Source organism: Anabrus simplex, chromosome 1 (genome assembly GCF_040414725.1).
Source record: "Anabrus simplex isolate iqAnaSimp1 chromosome 1, ASM4041472v1, whole genome shotgun sequence".
In the NCBI taxonomy this organism is placed as follows: Eukaryota; Metazoa; Arthropoda; class Insecta; order Orthoptera; family Tettigoniidae; genus Anabrus; species Anabrus simplex.
This window is the reverse complement of record NC_090265.1, coordinates 1,791,258,810-1,791,269,518: the sequence shown is the minus strand read 5'-3', so window position 1 is coordinate 1,791,269,518 and position 10,709 is coordinate 1,791,258,810. Positions and strand designations below refer to the sequence as shown.

Genomic DNA, 10,709 nt, shown 5'->3' with positions numbered 1-10,709 from the left:
AACATTTTTAATTGTATTGAGTAGGTGGAAGTGAAATAAACTTCTTACATCTATTATAAGATATTTTCAATACGGATTTGCAATGATTTTCGTTACTTATAAACGAGTTTTGCTTTCAGTTTCTCTTTCCCTAAATCGTTGTATAAAATCTTATGACACGTCACGATTCAAATTAAGCTCTTCTGATATCGCACGCACAGTTACACGACGGTCTTGTGGGGGTTTTCCCGAGCTTAACGCAAAACTTACTCTTTGTTCTCAATCAGCATCCATTATGTCACTGTCACTAAACCAAACAGTGTGTTGATAAGCACAGCCCTGCCACTAGTGCATGTGTGTGGAAACATGGCCAAGACTGTCTCAAAATGTACAAATAACATAAAACCAACACTTGTCCCGGAACTTTTCTGACAAAGAGTGTATTTTTATATGGAACCTAAGTTATAGTACATTTAAAAAGCATGCATATTATTTTAAACATGGTAGTATGTCTAGAGCAGGAACACGCTGACAGCTAAGACATAATTTACAGGTGATTAACACATTTACATTGTACTCATAATTTATTTAATAAAAAGAGCATATAATATGGTTTGACATTCATTCTTTACGTTTATTGTAATGTTAATTCAACAATCATTTACTGATCTCAGGCGTTCATCTTTTGCTGCAATAAAGAGATGAAGTGGCCAAAATAAAACCTTTCCAACAATGGAATGGATGTTTCAAGAAAGGAATAATCATACTTCACAGGGACAGTAACAGAACCCAGAGGTGAATATGCATAAAAATCTAGTTCCTGAAGCCCTGTGCAATACAACAGTATCTGACACTGTCTGTAATGAATATGGGTATTTTTCAGTCTCAAATTACCAGCTGAGTCTCTCTGCAAGTATTTAACATTGGTCTGTCATTGCACGAAATCGGGTACTTGGTGTCTAGAACCTTGGAAATATGTCCATCCTTTCCTAGAACCAACCCATCTGGTGTAGCACAAAGCCAGGGTTGTTTGTGGTATATTACTACCCCAGAGGTTAGACATTCCAATCTTGTTAAAGAAGAGCACTCTTTCAGGGCAATTCCCTTGGGTGACGGATGTGCGTAAGACCGGCTCCTCAATTTAAGTGAATTAGAAGGTGTTATTCTAAAGGGAGCTATATAATAAGTGGTACACGAGTGTGTGATACAGTGTTGAATCAAACCAGCGAGTATCAGTCATTGTAACAATCAGTTCACCAATATTAAGTAGTGATTTCTCAGGCATTATGGGCCGCAGCAAGTGCAACACCAGTAACTCGAGCAGTAGTGCCAACCACATCAGTGCCAACCCTGTTGAAGAAGCAGTCACCAGGATACTAAACGAAACCATCAGCTCTGGTAAGTTCCTTGAAAAGATAGTAGCCGCCATATCGAAGTGTGTGACAGAACTCGTCATAAAGGAATTAGAAAAATCTCTCCAGTTCAATTCTGAAATTGTGGCAGAATTGAACGCAAAACTCGAGAGCAGGGATAAAGAAATCCACGAGGTGAGGGAAGACTTTGCTGCAAGATGTGACTCACTGGAACAGTACATAGAAGAGCTAACGTTAGAATTTTGGGGTACAGGAAAGTGTAAGTAAAAATACGGACGAACTTGCAGTAAATGTTTTTAGGGAGATAGGTGTGAATGTGAATTTGCAAGACATTGATAGGAGTCACCTAGTCAGACCTAAATCTCCAAGGAAACCTCGGCCAATCATTGTCAAATTCACATCATATTTAACAAGGCAGGAAGTGTTTCGCAATAAGCGAAAATTGAAATGTACCCAGTAACTATTCGCGAGGATCTAACCTCCACCAGATTGTCAGTTCTTAAGGCTGCTATTCTCCGCTTTAATCAGAGCAATTGTTGGACCTCGAGTGGAGACATCATTATTAAGAAACCAGATGGCAGTAAAATTAGAATTAACCAGCTGAGTGATATTCCTAAGGACAGTGACAGCAACTGAATGTAACAATTCACTGAACTGAGTGCACCGAACAGAGTGGTGGAGGGATATGTGGCTATTTCCTAACCAGCCTCAAACCTAAGTTGTTAGGTCATTCACCAGGCAGGTATGAGAGAAAACCAAAATACATGTTCGTAGAAATAACGAACGTGATAAAAAGCCCTTCTAGGAGTAGTTTACAAACCTCCGAATACAGGTCACTTAGAAGATTTTGAAGCTGACTTAACTAAACTACTGCCAGACTAACCTCACACAATAATTATGGGAGGCTTAAATACGGATTTAACTGATGCAACTTCTTCCGAATCCACAAGACTCAAAACATTGTTTAAAGCTTATAATATGGAAATCTTACCTCTCTCTCCGACTCACCATATATCTCATTCGCACACACTATTAGAACTTACAGTTACCAGCAACTCAGACAGAGTTCTCAATGTTGGTCAAACCTCTGTACCCGGTATATCCGCACATGACGCAATATACATCTCGTATAACCTCCGGCCACCGAAACCCTCCAGAAATTTATCACCTATCGACCATTGAAAAATATAAATAAAGATAGACTCTTAGAGGATGCAGGCAAAATACCCTGGCATGACATAACGAACTATAACAATCTAGATGACAAAGCTGACTTCTTTAATAGCAAAGTAACGGAACTACTTGACAAGCATGCCCCAAAGCAGTGAGTGAGAATATCGAAAGGACCCTCCCCGTGGCTAAATGACGAAATTAGACAACTAATGAAACAAAGAGACTGCGCTCACAGACAGTAAAAAAATGACCCTACCGTACAAAACTTTGACGAATATAGGAAGTTAAGAAATAAGACAACACAACAAATACTAAATGGTAAACAGCGACATGCTTACAGTTTAATTACGCCTGACGGTAGAACAGCGACGACATTTTGGAAATCTATTAATAAGCTTGGATTTATGAAGAACAAGAACAGAGAAGAAATGACAGTACCTCTCGAGACTCTTAACGAGTACTTTACTACTAATTGCTCCGCAGTACGACCTGACGATAAACAAGACTTATGAATTATTACGTTACACACCCTACCCCTGACGGAGAGAAATTTTATTTCAGAAAAGCAGTCCTCAGAATAAGCACGAAAGCAAAAGGAATTTATGACATTGGGACTGACATGGTCAAACTAATTCTTGATTGTATATTACCAACCTTAACTCATATAATCAATTTCTCTCTTCTATACTCGACATATCCATTTCTCTGGAAGAAGGCTATTGTGCTACCTCTTCCGAAAAGTCAAACGCCTTTGAACGAGGGAGACTATCGTCCAATCTGTATTTTATCAGCTTTATCTAAAATCTTGGAATATGTAGTCCATACACAAACGTCTGAGTACCTTCGAATGCACAATTTCCTTAATCCTCTCCAGTCCGGTTTCTGACAAAGACATAGTACAACTACAGCCTTACTTTAAGTGACTGAGGACATAGATAAGCAATAGACAGAGGACGATTCACAGTTCTGGTACTACTAGATTACAGTAAAGCTTTCGACAGCGTAGACATTGACATTTTACTTGTAAAACTGAAGGCTCTACATTTTTCTCAGAGTACGATTACTTGGATGCATTCTTATCTTCACGGACGTCAACAATGTGTGAAAGGTAATAATAGAATCGTTTCCTCGTGGCGCCACGTGAACAGAGGAGTCCCTCAATGCTTTGTACTTGGTCATCTTCTTTTCACACTCTTTGTGAATGACATATCATGGAATTTAAGACACTGCAAATATCATATGTACGCTGACGATCTTCAAATCTACACAGACTCTACAGCACGAGACCTTCAAGAAAATATTGACTTACTAAACATTGACTTACAGGCTGTTAGTGATGGTCCGCTGCGCACGGCCTGAAATTGAACCCTACTAAGTCGTAAGTAATCCTTCTTGGCCATCAGAGTCAAATAACAAGTAAAACTAAACGCTCGTTGCTAGAGTAATCCTTCAGGATGTTCCAATTCCGTTTGTATCACAAGTGAAGAATCTCGGTGTTATCATGGACGAACGCATGACTTGCTCTGCACATGTCTTGCATATCTGTCAAAAAGTTTCCTCAGCTTCTTTATATAAACATAAATTTCAAATAAAGCTTAAAAAGAAATTAATTGAAGCTCTTGTAATGCCACATTTTTACTATTGTGATGTTGTTTTCAATGACGTGAGGCCGCAATTTCCCTAAGGCTACAGCGCGCTCAAAATGCATGTGTGTGATATATATGCAATTTGAGAAAGTATGACCACGTGTCACCATCTTTCCTAAAACTAGAGTGGTCACGACTCTATGTTCGTTGTAACCATCATACTTTGTCTCTCCTCCATCGAGTTCTTACTGCATCTTCCCCATCTTACCTTTCTTCGCGTTTCCATTACTTCTCAAATATTCATGAAAGACATACAAGAGCTCAAACATCCAACCTGCTCATCATCCCTTACCATCGAACTGTCATATATAACAGCTCATTCTCGGTGTTTGCCGCACGAGAATGTAATCGTTTACCGGACGACGTCAGAGGAATGCGAACTTGTAGTTGTTGTTGTTTTTTGAGCCATCAGTCCATAGACTGGTTTGATACATCTATCCATGGCACCCTATCCTGTGCTAACCTTTTCATTTCTACGTAACTATTGCATCCTATATCTGCTCTAATCTGTTTGTCATATTCATACCCTGATCTACCCCTACCATTCTTACCACCTACACTTCCTTCAAAAACCATCTGAAGAAGTCCTGGATGTCTCAAAATGTGTCCTATTATTCTATCTCTTCTTCTCGTCAAATTTAGCCAAATCGGTCTCCTCTCCTCAATTCGATTCAGTATCTCTTCATTCGTGATTCGATCTATCCATCTCACCTTCAGCATTCTTCTGTAACACCACATTTCAAAAGCTTCTATTCTATATCTTTCTGAGCTAGTAATTGTCCATGTTTCACTTCCATACAATGCCGCGCTCCATACGAAAGTCTTCAAAAACATCTTTATAATTCCTATATCAATGTTTGAAGTAAGCAAATTTCTTTTCTTAAGAAAACTCTTCCTTGCTTGTGCTAATCTGCATTTTATATCCTCCTTACTTCTGCCATCGTTAGTTATTTTACTACCGAAGTAACAATATTCATCTACTTCCTTCAAGACTTCATTTCCTAATTTAATATTTATTGCATCACCTGCCTTCGTTCGACTGCACTCCATTACTTTTGTTTTGGACTTATTTATTTTCATCTTGTACTCCTTACCCAAGACTTCGTCCATACCATTCAGCAGCTTCTCAGGATCTTCTGCAGTCTCAGATAAAATAACAATATCATCGGCAAATCTCAAGGTTTTGATTTCCTCTCCTTGGATTTTGATTTCCTTTACTGCCTGTTCTATGTAAACATTGAAAAGGAGGGGGACAAACTGCAGCCTTGCCTCACTCCTTTCTGGATTGCTGCTTCTTTTTCAAAGCCCTCAATTCTTATCACTGCAGACTGATTTTTATACAGATTGTAGATAATTCTTCGTTCTCAGTATCTGATCCCAATCATCTTCAGAATCTTAAATAGCTTGGTCCAATCAACATTATCAAATGCTTTTTCTAGATCTATGAATGCCATGTACGTGGGCCTGTCCTTGATTCGATCCTGTAAGATCAGACGTAAAGTCAGGATTGCTTCACGTGTTCCTACATTTCGTCTGAAGCCAAATTAATCTTCTCTCAACTCAGCTTCAACTTGTTTTTCCATTCATCGGTAAACAATACGTGTTAAAATTTTGCAGGCATGAGATACTAAGCTAATGGTGTGGTAATTTTCACACTTGTCAGCACCAGCTTTCCTGGGAATAGGTATAACAATATTCTGCCGAAAATTGGATGGGACTTCTCCTGTCTTACTTCTTACACATTAAATGGAATAACCTTGCCATGCTGGTTCCTCTAAGGCAGTCAGTAATTCAGAGGGAATGCCATCAATTCCAGGTGCCTTGTTCCTATTTAGGTCACTCACAGCTCTGTCAAACTCTGACCTCAAAATTGGGTCTCCCATTTCATCAGCATCAATAGCCTCTTCATGTTCCAGAACCAAATTATCTACACCTTTACCTTGATACAACTGTTGGTTATGCTCCTGCCATCTTTCTGCTTTGTCTTCTTTCCCTTGTCCCTATAAGTGGCTTTCCATCTGAGGTCTTAATATCCATACACCTAGATTTCCTTTCTCCAAAGGTTTCCTTGATTTTCCTGTATGCAGTGTCTACCTTTCCCAGGACCATACAACCTTCGACATACTTGCACTTCTCCTTCAGCCATTCTTCCTTAGCTACCTTACACTTTCTATCCACTTGATTCTTTAATTGCCTGTATTCTTTTGTGCCCTCTTCATTTCTAGCATTCTTGTATTTTTATCGTTCATCAATCAGGTCTATTATCTCCTGAGTTATCCACTGATTCTTAGTTGATCTTTTCTTCCTTCCTAACATTTCTTCAGCAGCCCTACTAACTTCATTTTTCATGACTATCCATTCTTCCTCTATTGTGTTTCCCTCAGCCTTTTCATTTAGCCCTTGTGCAACATGTTCCTTGAAATAATCCCTCACACTATTTTCTTTCAACTTGTCTAGATCCCATCTTTTTGCATTCTTTCCTTTCTTCATTTTCTTCAGCTTCAGATGGCATTTCATGACCAACAAGTTGTGGTCAATCAATCAATCAATCAATCAATCAATCAATCAATCAATCAATCAATCACAATCAATCAATACTGATCTGCATTTAGGGCAGTTGCCCAGGTGGCAGATTCCCTATCTGTTGCTTTCCTAGCCTTTTCCGAAATGATTTCAAAGAAATTGGAAATTTATTGAACATCTCCCTTGGTAATTTATTCCAATCCCTAACTCCCCTTCCTATAAATGAATATTTGCTCCAGTTTGTCCTCTTGAATTCCAACTTTATCTTCATATTGTGATCTTTCCTACTTTTATAGACGCCATTCAAACCTATTCGTCTACTAATGTCATTCCACGCTATCTCTCCGCTGACAGCTTGGAACATACCACTTAATGTCCAATAACGGACCATTTATATTGGTATTACGTACCACTTAGTCGAGCAGCTCTTCTTCTTTCTCTCAATTCTTCCCAACCCAAACATTGCAACATTTTTGTAACGCTACTCTTTTGTCGGAAATCACCCAGAACAAATCGAGCTGCTTTTCTTTGGATTTTTTCCAGTTCTTGAATCAGGTAATCCTGGTGAGGGTCCCATACACTGGAACCATACTCTAGTTGGGGTCTTACCAGAGAGTTATATGCACTCTCCTTTACATCCTTACTACAACCCCTAAACACCCTCATAACCATGTGCAGAGATCGGTACCCTTTATTTACAATCCCATTTATGTGATTACCCCAGTGAAGATCTTTCCTTATATTAACACCTAGATACTTACATTGATCCCCAAAAGGAACTTTCACCCCATCAACGCAGTAATTAAAACTGAGAGGACTTTTCCTATTTGTGAAACTCACAACCTGACTTTTAGCCCCGTTTATCAACATACCATTGCCTGCTGTCCATCGCACAATATTTTCGAGGTCACGTTGCAGTTGCTCACAATCTTGTAACTTATTTATCACTCTATAGAGAATAACATCATCCGCAAAAAGCCTTACCTCCGATTCCACTCCTTTACTCATATCATTTATATATATAAGAAAACATAAAGGTCCGATAACACTGCCTTGAGGAACTCCCCTCTCAATTATTACAGGGTCAGACAAAGCTTCACCTACTCTAACTCTCTGAGATCTATTTTCTAGAAATATAGTAACCCATTCAGTCACTCTTTTGTCTAGTCCAATTTCACTCATTTTTGCCAGTAGTCTCCCATGATCCACCCTATCAAATGCTTTAGACATGTCAATCGCGATACAGTCCATTTGACCTCCAGAATCCAAGATATCTGCTATATCTTGCTGGAATCCTACAAGTTGAGCTTCAGTGGAATAACCTTTCCTAAAACCGAATTGCCTTCTATCGAACCAGTTATTAATTTCACAAACATGTCTAATATAATCAGAAAGAATGCCTTCCCAAAGCTTACATACAATGCATGTCAAACTTACTGGCCTGTAATTTTCAGCTTTATGTCTATCACCCTTTCCTTTCCAGAGTCCATGCCTGCTCCTGAGAAAGTTTTGCAATCCAACACCTGATTTCTGAATCTCTGCCTAATCATAATGAAGTCTATTTGATACCTTCCAGTGTTCCCAGGTCTCATCCACGTATACAGCCGTCGTTTTTGGTGTTTGAACCAAGTATTGGCAAAGACTAAATTATGATCAGTGCAGAATTCAACCAGCCTTCTTCCTCTATCGTTCCTTTGACCCAATCCAAATTCTCCTACTGTATTACCTTCTCTTCCTTGGCCTACCACTGCATTCCAGTTTCCCATCACAATTAGGTTCTCGTCACCTGTTACATATTGTATTAAATCTTCTATCTCTTCATATATTCTTTTGATTTCCTCATCATCCGCTGAACTAGTATATAGCATATAGACCTGCACTATTTTGGTGGGGATTGGCTTGGCTGTCTTGACGACAATAATTCTTTCACTATGCTGGTCGTAGTAGCTTACCCGCTGTCCTATTTTCTTATTCATTATTAAACCAACTCCTGCATTTCCCCTGTTTGATTTTGTGTTGATAATTCGGTAGTCGCCTGACCAAAAATCCTGTTCTTCCTGTCAACGTACTTCACTTATACCAACTACATCTAACTTTAGTCTATCCATCTCCCTTTTCAGATTCTCTAACCTACCACAACAATTCAAACTTCTAACATTCCACGCTCTGACTCGCAGAATGTCTGTATCCATCTTCCTGATGATTGCCCCTTCTCGTGTAGTCCCCACCCAGAGATCCGAATGGGGGACTAATTTACCTCCGGAATATTTTATCCAGGAGGAAGCCATCATCAGTACATCATTCATACAGAGAGAGCTGCATGTCCTCGGGAGGTAGTTACGGCTGTAGTTTCCCGTTGCTTTTAGCCGTGTAGCGGTATGAACACAGCTAAGCCATGTTGAGTATTATTACAAGGCCGTACCAGTCAGTCATCTAGACTGCCGCCCTTGCAACTACCGAAAGGCTGCTACCTCCCTTTCGTTGAACCATTCCTTAGTCTGGTCTCTCAACAGATACCCATCCGACATGGTTGCACCTGCGGCTCGGCTATCTGCTTCATAGGGACATACAAGCATGCCCACTGCGGCATTATATTTTGATTGTGTGTAAATTGTGTCTTCTAGTATTAAGTACGGTAGTGTTACATATGACTTTCATGTATACTTATTGGTTTAGTGTAAGATAAGGCCCAATGGCCTTAACTACCCAATAAAGACATTTATCGCTCTATCTATCTAGCCTTGCCTTAAATGAGATTTTATGAGTCGGGGGGGGGGTGTTCCTTAGGGTATGATTTTGCTAATTTATGAGGGTTATGCATCCTACAGGCACGATGGGCTCAGCTTGAAGCAGAAATGCGTAGTGACTTCACCTGCAGCCATTCATCACATTCACTTTGAAACGGAGTTTTAAAGGCAATATCAAGTATTTATTCTCTTGTTACCATAATATTAGAATTATAAAAATCGTCACTTAAAACAAACTCTCCAGAACTGAACACCATGGATGTGTTTTGAAACTGTAGCAACTCGTTCATGAGTTTATTCAAAATTGTTCTTACGCTGAAGACACTCTCATTGCACAACTCTTTGCATAAACATTTGACTACTGATTCAGACTCTGTTTTCAGCTCCTCTCTAATCATTTCAGTCTAAGGCGAATTATCTAGATCAGATTTTTCTACTTCTTCGATGGTGATAACAGCACCCTTGTTAGTTCCGCCCTTTTCTTGGGAAAGAGATCTTCTGCCTTCTTCCCTTTCGCATATCTTGCGGGCCCTAGAACATATAAAATCTACACTGTATTAATTAAATTGTGTGCACTTCAGTTTATTACATGATTAACAGTGATAATATTACATACCAGCCGTTTTTAAATTTAGTTCCCACATTCTTCTGGAAAATTTATGTTAATAAATCTCGAATCAGAATTGCAGTACTGTATAATGGCACGTACACGTTTACAGTGCCCTCTGACACCAGCCACACAGTCACAATTTGCATCAGCACAGTTTCGTTGATTGTCAAGCTGGAATAGAAATTCGAAATACAGTAGAAGTCCGTTGTAGCGAGAATTCATAACAGCGGAAAATTTACTCGCTATAGCGGATTGTCGTTATATCCAATTTTTGTATAAAAGTCAGCAAACCCCCCATACACATTTAAATCGTTATGAAAGGGCAATCAATTTGTTCAAAACTTGCGTTTCCACGGATGATATCTACACTATGGCTTACTTGTTTGTTATTTTTTGAAATCTGCACAACACACACAATATTATATTTTGTACAGACTCTCATTTTTATTCAATTTGGACACAAATTTTAACTATGGGCAAGATTCTTTGGTGAGCATATTCGAACTACATGCTCGAAAATATGCAAGTACCACATGTCGTAGAAAGATGAAGATTGAGTTTTTGCCTCAGAAGCATAGTTTTAGACTGACGTTGATTTTTAATCATTTTATCATCACATGTTTCAATTTTTGTCCACGTGACAAATGACTTTGTATTC

The 10,709-nt window shown here is 39.0% G+C and overlaps 1 protein-coding gene across 2 annotated transcripts in view; it reads left to right on the top strand.

Moving 5' to 3' along the window:
• The window catches only part of LOC136858771 (tubulin polyglutamylase ttll-4), a 407,488-nt gene that overhangs the window by 213,061 nt on the left and 183,718 nt on the right, over positions 1-10,709 (top strand). The gene's annotated exons all lie outside the window — the stretch shown is intronic.